Source organism: Papio anubis, chromosome 3, assembly GCF_008728515.1.
Source record: "Papio anubis isolate 15944 chromosome 3, Panubis1.0, whole genome shotgun sequence".
Lineage (NCBI taxonomy): Eukaryota > Metazoa > Chordata > Mammalia > Primates > Cercopithecidae > Papio > Papio anubis.
Window position 1 is genome coordinate 162,748,799 of NC_044978.1, and position 14,370 is coordinate 162,763,168.

General features: G+C 39.1%; 1 protein-coding gene across 5 annotated transcripts in view; it reads left to right on the forward strand.

Moving 5' to 3' along the window:
* The window catches only part of PPARGC1A (PPARG coactivator 1 alpha), a 684,515-nt gene that overhangs the window by 466,032 nt on the left and 204,113 nt on the right, over nt 1-14,370 (forward strand). The gene's annotated exons all lie outside the window — the stretch shown is intronic.

Below are 14,370 nucleotides of genomic sequence, written 5' to 3' on the forward strand. Positions count from 1 at the left end.
ATCCTTTCCATTGGCCTTGATGTAGCTCCTCAAATATGGAAACCCCCAGTTGTGTCTAGAAATGAAAATATGAATAATGTGACAGTGAACACTGCTGTCTTAGTCCCCGTGATCTTGGAGCCAGAGAAGTATAAAAATGCTGGACCTGACAGGATCTGTAGGGATTGTCTCAGCTAATTAGCTCATTTAACAGATTAGCAGACTTTCAAGGGGATGGGGTTGGGATAATTTACCAAAGGTTATCCAGCTGGTAGGGGTGGGTAGGCTACCATTCCCAAATCTCCAGAATACCATGCTGACTTTCATTCTTAACCATGCCCGGGACAATAGATTCCAAAACCCTATTTTAAGTTTCTATTTACTCTGCCTTCTGAGTTGTGCAAACCTTTTTGACTCATGTCTTTTTTTTTTCTTTCAAAAGCTCTGCATTTATTTCACATATATAAAAGTATAAATATGAATTCTCTTACAAGTTTAGTGCTTATAATTTTCTTTAAGCCACTAGCTTCGAGACTCTTTATTGCCGCTTTTAAAATTTAAATCCTTTCTTAGGAAAAACCCAGGGACCTGGGATATTTCTTCAAGGACCTGTCTCAAGGATTCCCATCTCCTTGAAGACCTCATCTCTGTTTTTATAAGCAGGTGGAGTCTTTCCAAGTCATAAATGCTTTTGGAAAGCCCTTAGGGAAAAAGGGATGAGGTAAATTGGTATGGAATGAACATTTCTTGTGTACCTACAGTGGGCCTTATACTCATAACCCTGGTTTAACCCTCTCATCAAACAGCTGTGATGATCAATAAGACTTCCATTTATAAAGATCCACAAATCACTCAAATAGCAAGGAGGAGAGTCAGGATTCAAACCCAAATCTGTCTCCTTATGAACCCTGGCGTTCTTCAAGTAATTTGCCTTTTCAAACCCAAGGACTCCAGTTTTTCATAACGTGTGGCTCGTGTTGTTCTTCAGCTGTTGAATTATTTAGCTTTTACTGAAGACCAGTAACAAAATCAGTGATTTCTTAAAAGACATTTACAAACTGCCCCCTTCATTTTCTGTCTTATCTGAACATCCTTGGAAATTTATCATCAGCAGCCACCTTAGAGGTGAAATCTGCTTTAGGTTAATGGTGTATGGTCACTGCTGAAACTGAGTGGAGATTGGCAGAATAATATTAATCAGTTTGGATTTATCTGTGCTCCAAGACTTTACTACTTTTTCATTGCAGAAAGTCAGTAATTGGGTTTTAATCATCCCGACTGATAGGGACTTTGATCTCTAAAGTCACGGAGAGTTGCCCCTTCTCAATGCAGAAGCTGTGTTTTTTCTGTTTCTCAGTCCATTCATGCCACTTCTTTTTGAAACAGGAGAATCTTTGGACTTTTCTTTTTAAAAGTATTGTTTCCTCTCTATTCAACTGGGAAAGCTTAGGTGGCAGAATTCTGAAATGGTCACAGCTTTGAGCACCAGGGACTTGCGTGTGTTCAAGTTTGGGCTTTCTTAATCTGCTATAGCAACACAGATGGCGTGAATTCCAATGATGACTCAACCCAGCGATGCCCAACACAGTTTCATCTTGCCTCTGTTTCAGGGATCTATTGCTCAGTGTTTCAGAACATGGACAAACCATATGACTTTGACTAGTGCCAAAGTTTGAGAGATTCTTTGAAAAACATCAATGCATTTATTATTATTTTTTGAAGATTGCATTGCTGTTTATATAATGACAGTTATGGTTTCCATTTAGATTTTGCCTTACCATTTTTTCTTCAAAAGGACTTTCATATGTGTTATCTCAATCCTACAATCTATTCTTCACACTGCAGCCAAAGTGATCTTTTTTGAAAAAAAAAAAAATCAGTCTGATTCTATCATCTTTCATTAAACCCTTCATTCACTTCCTGTTGCCATCAAAACAAATTCCAAATTCCTCTTCATGGTATAAGACATCCTACAGCAGCTGATCCCCACCTTCGTCTCTACCTTACCCACTGCTGGCTCCTTGCAGCCACTCTGGTCTTTTTCTTATTCCTGGAATTCGCTTCTACTTCAGGGGCTTTGTACTTATTGGTCTTTATGCTTAAAATGCTTTCTGGGAAGATGTCTGTGTGGTTAGCTCCTTGACACCTGAAATCAGTGTCAGCTGAGTTAATTAATCCCCGTGGCCCGGGTAATACTCCATATGTGTTTACTAACTTTCAAGCACAACATCTAACCCTCTTCCTCAAGTCAATCTTCTTCAACTGCACATTTTTTTATCCTAATTCTATATTTCATCTATTCTACATCTGTTTTTAGGCCTTATGTATTGTTAAAAATATATTCAACTAAGTTCCCAGAGGCTGAAGGAGTATATCTTTGATTTCCTTGGTATTTTCCCTTTCAGTTCTGTTCACTCAGAGGGTAAGAAAACTTGAAGTTTGACAGCATAATGGAAAGAATATTGGACTCTGGATTAGAGGATGTGTGTTCTAGACTGGCCCTCTTGCTAATCAGCTGTGTGGGTGTAGGTAACACATCCACCTCCCTGGGTCTTAGAGTTTTTCCCTTCTGGAAAATGAGAGGCTTTTTCATCTTTCTTTTAAATTCGTGGCCTCAATTTTCAAACAAGGCTATGATTCCTTTTGTGATCATAAAAGTCGATTTCTCTGTGGCGACTGAGAGAGGAATCAGACTAAATAAATCCACAAGAATGTAATGAGCACAGTTTTAAATTTCAAATTTTTCAAATTGTCTTTGGAAAAAATTCAAGAGCCTGTGAGGTGGACCCAGTCTCATCTAATGTGGGTCTATTACAGAACTGTGTTTAGCATGTATGACTGGAACAAATCACAGCAAACAAAAGTGGGACATTTGTGGGCATATGTGGCATGCCAAGTAGCTGAATCCAAACAGTGAAACAGTGGCATTAAATGAAGGACACTACAAGGTGCATTTTCTGGTCCTTTATCTTGAGGTTCCCATGGAGAACTTGCCAAGTCAATATTGTGTCTAGTTCTTTTTGTTTGTGTTTTTGTGGAAAGCAAAGCTAGGAAAATATTGTCATGGTTGTTTTTTAAAAAAAAGTAGCATGCACTTTTGAGAACCATAATTAACGCTAGGATTATACCAGGATCTCTTGCTTGATTCTTCTTTTTAAATCTTTCCCATTGTTTCAATAGTACATTGCAAGGAGATCAGTAATTCCTGTTCCCTAGAAGTAATGAGTCGGGTCAAACTGAATTTTTAAAGCATAGAGAGATGTGGCTGGGTGCAGTGGTTCATGCCTGTAATCCCAGCACTTTGAGAGGCCGAGGCAGGCAGATCGCGAGGTCAGGAGATCGAGACCATCCTGGCTAACATGGTGAAACTCTGTCTCTACTAAAAATACAAAAATTAGCTGGGTGTGGTGGCATGTGCTTGTCATCCCAGCTACTCGGGAGGCTGAGGCAGGAGAATGGCTTGAACCCCAGGAGGCAGAGATTGCAGTGAGCCGAGATCGCGCCACTGCACTCCAGCCTGGTTTCCAGGCACTTCCAGAAATGTTTGTCTTCAAGTTCTCTCTCTGTCTCTTTTTTGTGTGATTTTATAATCTAATTTGTGTGAAATGGAATATCAAGTCACATTGAATGACTCTCTTCCTGATGGTCAGGATGTTTGACTGATTCTCTGTGCCCTTCCCCCATTTCTTGGTATGTTTTTGATAGGTGTATGATTTGGCTGATTATATCTCTTACTTCTTGGACTAATAGACTCATTACATCTCTCTGGGTACTTGAAGAACGTCTGTTTCGGTGCCACAGTCTAATTAAAGGCTAGTACCCAGCTGCAGGAGTTTACAGTTTTTTAACAGCTTTCCTTGTGTTGTCACATGGAGTTAGCTCTCTCTGAAGACAGGCTGAGTTTGTAAGAGTTAAAGCTCCTGAAGGAGATTACCGTAATTACCAGTGATCGATGTTTAATACCTCTCTTCCCAACCCCACCTTCATCCCTTTATAAGACAAGATGTAGGGAAAAAAAAGTCAGCGATAGCAGCTTTATAGTGAGCTTGATTTAGTTTACAAGAAAAGGGATTCTGGTTTGGCTTTTGAAATATACCTTGGCCCCAAAATACACTATTTCTGCTGGGATGTCAGTTGCTAAATTGTTGCTATGTTTTTACACAATGGATTGGGTTTTTGAAGATGTTCTCACTTAAAAAAATTACCAGGAGGAAAAAAAACCATTTGAGTTTGCTCTCTCTGTTTCTTACAAGGGCAATCTATATAGTTCGGTAGGAGAGCTTGTGATTGGTGCCAGTGTCAGCAAAGCACTCAAGGTGCTACCCAGATTCAACCTGGAAAAATAAAGGTGCATCTTGGAAACAGAAATTATTTTCCCTCCACTTCCACCAATTAATAGCATATATTGTAACAAAGAAAATCATTAAAACCTGAAGGTGAGTTTTTTCAAGTCACATTTATCAAACATGGTAAGGTAATGTTGAGCTCGGTTAGTTCCCGTGTATTTTTAACATGATATATGGATTTTCCTTTTCTATTGTTCAAACATGAAAATGTTTTAAAAAGAAAAACATGCCTTTATTGCCATTTTTTAAAATATTGAAGGGGATAAAAAGGAAAGTGTAATAAGAACAGTATATTTTTATGTCAAAAGTAACCTTTCTATAGTGCTCTTTAGATAAAACTGAATATTGGAAAAGAAAAGGAAAGATAAGTAGCTCCCTTATTCATCTTAGTCCAAAATCTATTTTACTCACTGCTGGTAGTTGGCATTGTGTGATGATGTGACATAGTACCAGAGGATCAGATTATCAGAAAAAAAAGGAGATTCCCAATTTAATAGTTACTCGCTGAAATTTTCCCCTTATCTCTATATCACAGAAAAATAAGAAGTTGTTAAATTCCAAATCCTGCAGTCTTTCTGATTTATCATCAAATTGTGGATGCACTTAGCTGCCTAGCGTCAGGGAATCCAATAAGTCCTGTCACATAAGAAAGAAAGAAAAAATCCTATTGGATAATGGGTTACATTCTCCCCCACAGTGATTTATTTCTGTCACAAGACTTAATTTTATCATGAGGCAGATGCTCTGTCTGTATCAGTGCATTCATTTCTGCATTTATCTGCTTCATTAAAAAAAAGCACCTGCTGCATTTTTAAGACGTATTTGGATTTTTTTTTTTTTATTATATGCCCCGATGACCCCATTATGTGCTCTTCAAGCCCATGTTTAATTTGTACTTTTTTCTGAATTGAAAATTCCGTAGCTGTTTTATAAAGTGAGACCAGAGTGAAGGGGTGCCGAGGCAAATGAAATTGCAAGGGGTAACGGTTATAGCAACAGAAGGTGTTAACATCTGAGCTCTCTGGTACCAAGTCTCCGAGATTCATGTCAGAGGGAGTAAGCAGAGCTTAGTGGGGTTATCAGGTGATACCTAGGATGAAACGGTGACAGCTTCTGTTATGAATTAATTTTGTTGGCCTGAATGTGGAAGACATTGTTGTCTTTCACAAAATCTGCAGGTAGACTTAAACATATATATGAAAGAAAAAAGAAAGGAAAGTGAAAAGAATAAAGGAAGAAGGGAAGAAAGGAAGGTAGGAAAGAAGGAAGGAAAGAATTTAAAACCTATCATTTTTATTTGGTCTGAGTCACTGTGCCTCACCCGAGAGCATTTTAATGACGTGCTTGCGTCTCATCAACTCGGCCCTCCCTCCAATCTGCCACTTAATATAGATTCCGCTCTGAATAATCATCCTTGTTCTTGGGGCAGCTGAGGTCTACAGGTTGGAGTCCTTCACCAACTGTCCTCATTCCAGAGGGGCGGCTGCATCTACCCCTCCACCCTGCTCCTTTCTGTCGTCTCTCTCCATCACAGAGTACCTTTTTCTTTCCCGTGCAAGGAGGTCCCAGGAAAAGATCGTCAGATAGCTGACCGTTCGATAAGCTTAGGATATCTGCAATTCCCATTTTGACATTCAGCCCAAAGGGCTGTCCTCTAGTTACCTGCCAATGACAAGTGACAAGGCAAACTGTGACTTCTAGGAAGTTTCCAAAATCCCTTTTCCAACTCCTTTTGGCTTCGCGTCTCTCCATTCTTGTTTCTTCGTCTTATTTCCCTTGTTGTTTTACGACGACAACAACAAATCAACCCAGACCATTCACATCTTTTTTTGCATCAAACGGGGCACAGAGGTTAAGGTAGAGTCTAGTGCTGAGTTTTTGAGATTTGCATTTTAGTGGGATCGCTGCAAGAAAGCTAATAGACAGGAAAGGAGACCAAGTTAATGACAATTCTCTAAACAGCTGTTGTACGATTCAGCTTCACTACTTCAGTTAATTAATCAGCACCTTGCTGGCAACTCTGGGGGAGAGACTCGTTAGATACTGGTAGCAAACAGACAATGCTTTCATATCAAATATGTTCAACAACATCTAATACAGCGATAACTTCCACAGAAGAGTGTAGGGAATACCGTGGCTTATAAAGGCACTCAGGAAGAGGCCCTTGGTATTCTCATAGATATGCACTTGCTAGGAGTACTACATATGCTGTTTTCTTTGTTGTCTGCAACCAGCCCAAATGAAACATGGGCAAAAGAATCTCCAGAGTTCCTTGTTATCACAGATTCCTCTTTTTATTGTAATAAATAAATATGTATTCATAAAGTTGATCTCAATGTGCATGATACATAATAAATCAAGCATCTACATTTCTGATTTTAGTCACAGTATCCCATTTGGAATTTTAATCATTGAAATAGTCCTCAAACTTGACAACAACTAAGGGAGATCAAAACATTCAAATATAGGCCACTCACCAAGCTACCATGGCATTTAGTATGAGAGCTATTGACTCTTCAAGTTTCCCCTGGCTTTTTATATTCTGAAGGGAAGCAACCTCTTATTCTCCTTAGGAAGTCAATAAAGCCATACATATTTTATGAATGATAATGCACAGAAATTTTAAACAGACAAAATCATATCTAACCCATGTACTCTAAATTTTCTGACTCTTCCAAAATTGTTGTCAGTAAATTAGGTGCTGAGTTTAGTGTAAAAGTCGTGTTGTTCTAGGTTTCCTGTTATCATCTGATCTACCACTGATTAATTAAGAAGATATCATTTTGCATAGCTCTTACTTTACTCTCCCTTTGATACTTTATCCTGACATTGTACACACAGGAAATTGTAGAAACATGATGGCTAAAAAAGAAAAAATTGCCATGGGTTTGCCATTATATGATACATACATATTTTTCTAGTGAAATTTAAATTTTCCCTTGTTGATATAAAGAGAAAGGTAATATTGACCACAATAAACAATATATATAATTGTTACATAAATCTTAAAAAGACACATATATGTATTTTATATGGGTGTGATTCTATGTATTTAATCATTTTCCACTCTGAAGGGATAAAATTGTGAGGTAGAAATTGTCTTATGTGTATACAAATTATCATGCTTTGCAAATTCCCTTTGAATTCCCTTCTCTGATATTCTTACAATTAAAATTCAGTCCTCAGTTTTCTGTCCACCTGCCAGGGGTCATGTGGAGAACTTCATACTAAGAACTGAGGTCGTATTAGCCAATTCATTTGGACGATTTATCCAGTTGATTCATATGTACTGATGTAGACAATTATGGCTTCAGTTCCTTAATGAATCCTACATTATGGTAGAAGAATATCATAGAGTCCGTAATACTCCAGGGAACTATAAAGAGAAATGTCCCTTTTAAATTAGCTTTATGGCGCTGAAGCTTTATGTATTTACTTGCAAGTTCAATATTAACTCAAAGTACGCTTCTTGAACCATCTCTATTGCCAACTACAACATTGCTTATAGAAAGGGCTTTCGAACAGGCACAGTGGCTCACGCCTGTAATCCCAGCACTTTGGGAGGCCGAGGCAGGTGGATTGCGTGAGCTTAGGAGTTCAAGACCACCCTGGACAAACCTGTGTCTACAAAAATACAAAAGATTAGCCTGGTGTGGTGGTGTGCACCTGTAGTACCAGCTACTCGGGAGGCTGAGCAGGAGAATTGCTTTAACCCAGGAGGTGGAGGTTGCAGTGAGCTGAGATCACACCACTGCCCTCCAGCCTGGGCAACAGAGCAAGACTCCATCTGAAAAAAAAAAAAAAAGGCTTTCTTGGCATTTATTAAGGGTGAATCTGTTTAAAAAAGAAGAAAATTCTTACCTGCTACAGTTGCTTTTGCTGCAGAGAGAACAGGATGCCTATTAATCCCATAATCCTAGGTAATCTGACATACAAACCTTAGATTTAAAAAAAAAGGATTTTTACCTAATCCAACTTCTCAATGCATGATTTACTTTTAGATTGTCTATAGATAGACTTTTTGCCTTTCTTCTTTTCTCTAAATCATGTGTTCCTGATTTATGAACCATTTAGAATAACAAAAGACATGAAATTTACAAGGGAAAGAGACAGTGGCAGAATGGCACGTTGGTGATCGTTCAGCTTTGGTGGGTCTCAGGCTACTTGGAAACTCTATTGTTTCATGTGGTCTTTATATGCACACTCAAAACTTAACCAGAAGATGGCAAATATGGCACATATACTACCATGATTCTTCTGACACCAAGAGCAGATATCACTAATTGATCACAGCATCTTTCCTACAGAGCCCACAGCCTTTGAGTCTTCATGAACACCAAACTCCAGGAAACCAACTACTCACTGATCGAAGCTGGCACAAGAGATGAAGTTTAATTACTGTCCTTCACCTAGCCTGGGGGTTGGCAAACTAGCACTCATCGTCAAATCTGATTTGCCACCTGTTTTTGTTAATAAAGTTTTATTGGAATAAAGCCATGCATATTCATTTATGTATTGTCAATGGGGGCATTCATGCTGCAATGGCAGAGTTGAGTAGTTGTGATTGTATACCTAAAATATTGGCTCTTTGGCCTTTTACAAAAAGGGTTTGCTGACGCTTGGCCTAAATCTTTATAGGTTTCCTGTATCTAGGCTTTTCTTTTCTGTAGAAACAGACACATTAGGAAGTGTTTTCAGGAGAAACAGGGTGGGGTTGGGAGAGGAGAGAGTAGGGGAAGTACGCAGCAGAGGAGGAACTCAAAGCCTACTCCCCAGCCAGGCCCTGTGAGCTGATCTTTTAAACTTTGATCAGATCTGACTGGCCCTGGCAACAAGAAGCAGCAAACTTGCTTCATGGGTATTCTGTTCTGCAGTTCTGACTGGGAAGTCATTTTTGATTGAAAGAAGGTAAAACAAATGGATAGGGGGTCATTTCTCATCTGCAGAAGCCACTGTATTGTGTAAAGATCTTCATTTTCCCCAGCATCATACCTGAGTTGGGATCATGACCGTTCCTCACTTTCCATGTGACTTGGGACTTTAAATTATAAATGGGGGTGCTGCTTACCTCATGAGGTTGTTAGGTGACACAACATATGAAAAGTACCAGTCAAAGTTCAGTTATAGTTAGTCTCCATCACCTCGCATTAATCAAAGGTAAGACATGCCATCACAGCTGTGAAAGTGCTTACAAACTACAATGTCTGGGCAACTAAAAATTGTCCTTGCACTACTATCCCCTGAAGATGAAAAGAGCCTATTTTCTCGTTAGCATCTCCAAGAATTTCTAGGATGACATTCTTTCTCACTGTTGAGAATCTTCTGGATTTGGCTGACTGCCAGGTGTCCTTTGGAAGGCTGGTGAGAATTTACTTTCTGTTCTAAAGCATTCTGTGTTGCTAAAAGGGATTCTTCATGGCTTTATTCAGCTAATCAATCAACATATAAAACTAAATATGGCTCATTTCCTTCCTATAGTCTACTAGAGGAACAAGCAGGTAAGTGACAATCAGGATGAGGAAGGAAGGAAAGGGTGGGTTCATGGGGAGGCTCCTGGAGAGCCTGGCCCCTTCCCTGGGAGGTCATCGAAGACTTGCCCACAGAAGGAACTCTTTAGCTGAATCTCAAGAACTTTGTGCAATGGAGGAGGGTGAAATGAAGGTTCCAGGCCTGTGTACTGTAAGGAGTTGACAGAAATGTAAGTATCAGAGTGAGAGGAGGTACCTGCAGTTGGATATCTCTGGAGAGTGATATGAGGTGTTCAGAAAGAAAATCACAAAGACCTGTATGTGCAAAGCTGAGGGAATTTCAATTCTATCTCCCATACTACCGAGGACCACTGAGGGATATTAAGCAGGACAGTGACATGATCAAATGGTGAACAAGTCTTTAGAAGGAGACAATATTTTGGAGGTCAGAGAGGAAACTGTAAACTGAAATATTACACTTGCAAGGAGAATAAGCACATGGCAAGCTGGGAAAGTCTGAACAAGTGACTCCCATGTGAGGGATATGTATGTGCGCATGTACATGTGTGTTTCTCTTTTTCAGGGAGTCAACCTGCATGCTTTCCCATGTGATTTTCTACTGTGTAGCCCAAGATATTAACAGGACCCACCAAAACCCACTAGTCCCTGTTTGGACACTCTGTTAGTCTGCAGGCTTTACCTTAACATGAGTTTTGATACAGTCAGTACCACTGGGGGTTTTTAACTAGAACTTGCCACCACAAGAGATTGATTACAGAAAACGATTTAGACTCACAATAAGTTATATTAAACTGCTAACTTAGGGAGGACGCCATCAATTTCAAACATACCTTTGTAAATGTGTTCCTTTTTGCTCAGCAATCCTTCTTCATGGAGTGAGTTGGGAAACATTTTAAGTCTGAGATGGTCTCTTTGTTACTCTGTTGATTGACTGGAATTCTTCTTTGCTTCTATTGTCATCTTCTATGTATGTTGCAATGATGAACATCATTTGGTGCTGTCTGGTCACTGTCATTTCTGATAGGACTTTGGGGTCCTTCCTGCAAAGCCAGACCAATTTCCTCCCTTGCCCTACAGCCTTCTTTCTTTCTTATGATGTTTTATGTATTTGTTTTCCCTGCATGCTCTTGCGTCTTGTATCTTTCCTTCTGGTCTGTTGCTGCATCCCGGCTCTTGAGGCAGTGGGGCATATTGCAAGGAATGTGGGCTTTGAAATCTGACAGACTCTAGCTGGAAACCTGGAAGTGTTACCTATTATCTATGTGACCTTTATTAGTGCTTTATTACTTGTGTGGTCTTCTCACCGACCCCCTTCTCTGCCCAATATGCAGAAATGTTCATTTCCACCAGGAAAGCCTATTTTATTAGTGGGAAGATTGACTTCCCTACGGACCACTTTTCTCCTCAAACCCCTCGAAGACTTTCACCCCAGGAAACAAAACAGCCCCTTTCTGTAGTTCCTTCTTACTGGTATACTTTAAAGTCTCTTTGCTGAATCTTCCAGGAGGGATCAAAAGAACTCTGGGCTCCTAGAGCTTCAGAACATTTCAAATCTGCTCAGGAGCCTTTAATGGGTTACTGCCTATAACACAGGGATTACATAGACAGGGCAGGACGGGCTTGTTAAGCAGGACAGAGGGAAATGTCCAGAATATTACTACAAAGAGCCTTTGACTGGACATGAGGTGACCGGGATTCTAGTCCTCAGCTTATTACTACCTCATGGCCTGCACATCTGAGCAGGCTGGGACATTTTATTTCCAATTCACATTACCTGGAAACTTATTCTTTCTTTATTTAACCTCAGAAGGAATTGTCAAACACAAATGACAACCTTTTCACTATTGAAGTCCCTTTAGGATGGAAAAAGTGTCTGATGGATTGTTTTAAGCCCCTAGGATACCACTGAGAAAATTACTCTTAAGGGTACTGAATGGCATCCTAGTCACTCAAGAAACTATTATGCCTTTACTGTGCTGTTTAGGAAAAAAGAAAGCTTTCTTCCTTCTATCCTCTAAATTCCTGCTGACTTTCCAATAGCCTAGTGATTTCATTGGTAAGTAATAAGCAATTCCAAGAGCCTTTAAAGGTAGTCGTCAATAGCTTGGACTTGGAGCGTGGTTCAAACCCTGCGTGTAACCCTGATGAGCTGAGCTGTGTGTCTTTGGGCAAGTTGTTTACCTTTTCCATGCCTCAGTTTCAACATCTGAAAAATGGGGCTGATGACAATGGGCCCTGGCTCATGATGTGAAACTATGAACAGAATATATTGAGCATCTACAACAAGCAGAGCATGACTAATTTCGAACACACTATTGAAAATATGTACTCATTTTTAACCGTTAATCTCACTTCATGGAGGAAGTTGGTAAACACTTTCTGACCTGGGATCATTAGATGTCAGCAATTTATTTCTCCTCTATTGCTCTAGTACACTTATTTTCTACTCTGTCTTCATTCGTCATCTTCTGTATACATTGCAGGGGTTAAATCTACTTTTCTGTTCCGTCATTGTCTGACATTATGATTCAGTGTCAAAGGAAGAGATAATCTGTGTAAGACACTTAGTGCATTACCTGGCACAGAAAGATACTCAATAATTGTTACATAACGTCATTGTTCCAGTTAGTTTCTATAATGAGGTGACATAGAATATAGCTTTTAAAAAGTTTTCTTATTGCTATGTGCACAGAGTTTGCCTTTTATTTGTTTTGCTTTTTTTTTTGTTTGTTTGTTTTAGTGGCCTTTGATTTTTAAGGAAGGATATAGTAGGGCCAAGTTCCTTTAGATTCTAGTATTGGGATATGAAGTTAATTTATCATATAAAGGGGTCACAATTAAACATAAGCAGTATTTTAGTTACCAAGAACATCTGAGTAAAAGTACCTAAGGCTCTTTGATTTTTTCAGACAGTGCTGTGTGAATTAAATATTGTTTAATTGAATATAGAGACTGTGCTTTCATTGGCTCTTCAAATGTTGAAAGATTTGGCTAGAAGGAGCCTCTAACTTCCTTTCCATGTGTATACACAGAGGGCAAGAGCAGCAGAGGGAAGAAGAGTTTAAAATGAAAGCAGAAAAGCTGCAAAGGGAATTGAAGAGATTTTGATACAAGTGGGTATAAAATTAATGGGCTATATCGAGCCTTTCAATCACTCTTTTAAAATGGGAACATGCAGCTTGTCAAAAGGTACGATTAACAATCACAAAGCCAGGCATCCTTCATTTAGCTGTGTCTGAAAAGATGGGCCATGGTGTCAAACTGATTTGAGTTCAAATCCCAACTCGGCTGTTTTTTTTTTTGGGTGCAAACTTGGTAGGCAAGTTATATAACTACTCGAGGTGACAGTTTCCTGGTTATTTTTACCTCAGAAACATAGTACCCATTTTACAGGGTGTTATGTAGGCTAAATGAGATCATGTATACAGTGCTCAGAAAAATGCTTGGCATGCAATAAAAACCGAAGAGTAATAATAGTATGGAATAGTAATAATATCTGATAATAATAGTATAGACTAGTAAAAATATTATCTGATAATAATCATAATATCAATTGCAATACAATCTGGTGTGTTCCTGCCTTCTGTACTAGTGCAGAACTATAAATGGAATGACTGAGAGTTCTATTTTCCATGGGACAGACGCAAGGAAATATGATTGAAACTTCCTAAGGACTGACCACTTGAAAAGAGGGAAAATGCAGTAATTGATGCAATAATTATTTATTATGTTGTTCAATGAGTATCATAAAGAAAGAACCCCAGAGTAAATTTCTTCCCAAATGCAGTACCTGTAAAAAGTTTTGTTCTTGCCTAAAATGAGATAGCAGGAACTTGTTAGATACTAGAAAGTTAATGCAAACTTTTTCGTGCTTTGAAGTTACAGCCTTCCTCAGCTAAGATGTTTTGCTACGTTTTTGTTTTTTCTTTTCATTCCTCTTTCTTTATATCTTGACTTCTTACCTTTATCACACATTAAATTCTCATTCTAGTTGTTGAAACACCTGGAATGTAAAGGAGAGATCATGGCAATGGGTTTCGGAAGCCTGTGCTCACATTTCTGCCATGCCTCTTGTTAGTGTGATGTTTTGAGCAACTTAATTAAGCTGTCCTAGTCTCAGTGTTCTCAGTGATCAAATGAAACTCTTAAAATTACTTTGCAGGGTTGTTGGGGGGATAAGCTGAGATGATGCAGGTCAAGTTCAAGAGTGGGCTTTGGCTCTTTGTAGGCTCTTGTATGTCACTGCCTCAGCCACCTAGCTTTTCCTTTTATGATCTCTTTGAAGCTCTTTCAAGAGGGAAAGGCAAGCTCCCTCGATGCTGTCTGAGTGGAGGAGCCCCCAGGTTTAAAGGGCTTTCCTTCTAGTAGAGATTGTGTTTGTCTGAGTAATTTTCTCAGTGTCAGGTGCTTCTCTTACCTGGTTGATTTTTGTTAGTTCTAGATTAATCAATTGTTTGATGGACTTGACAAATATTTATTGAGCAGTATTGTGCTTGATACCGAAGTACAAGGGTGAGAAACATTATTCCTCATTTCATGGAACTTTCATTGGAGTT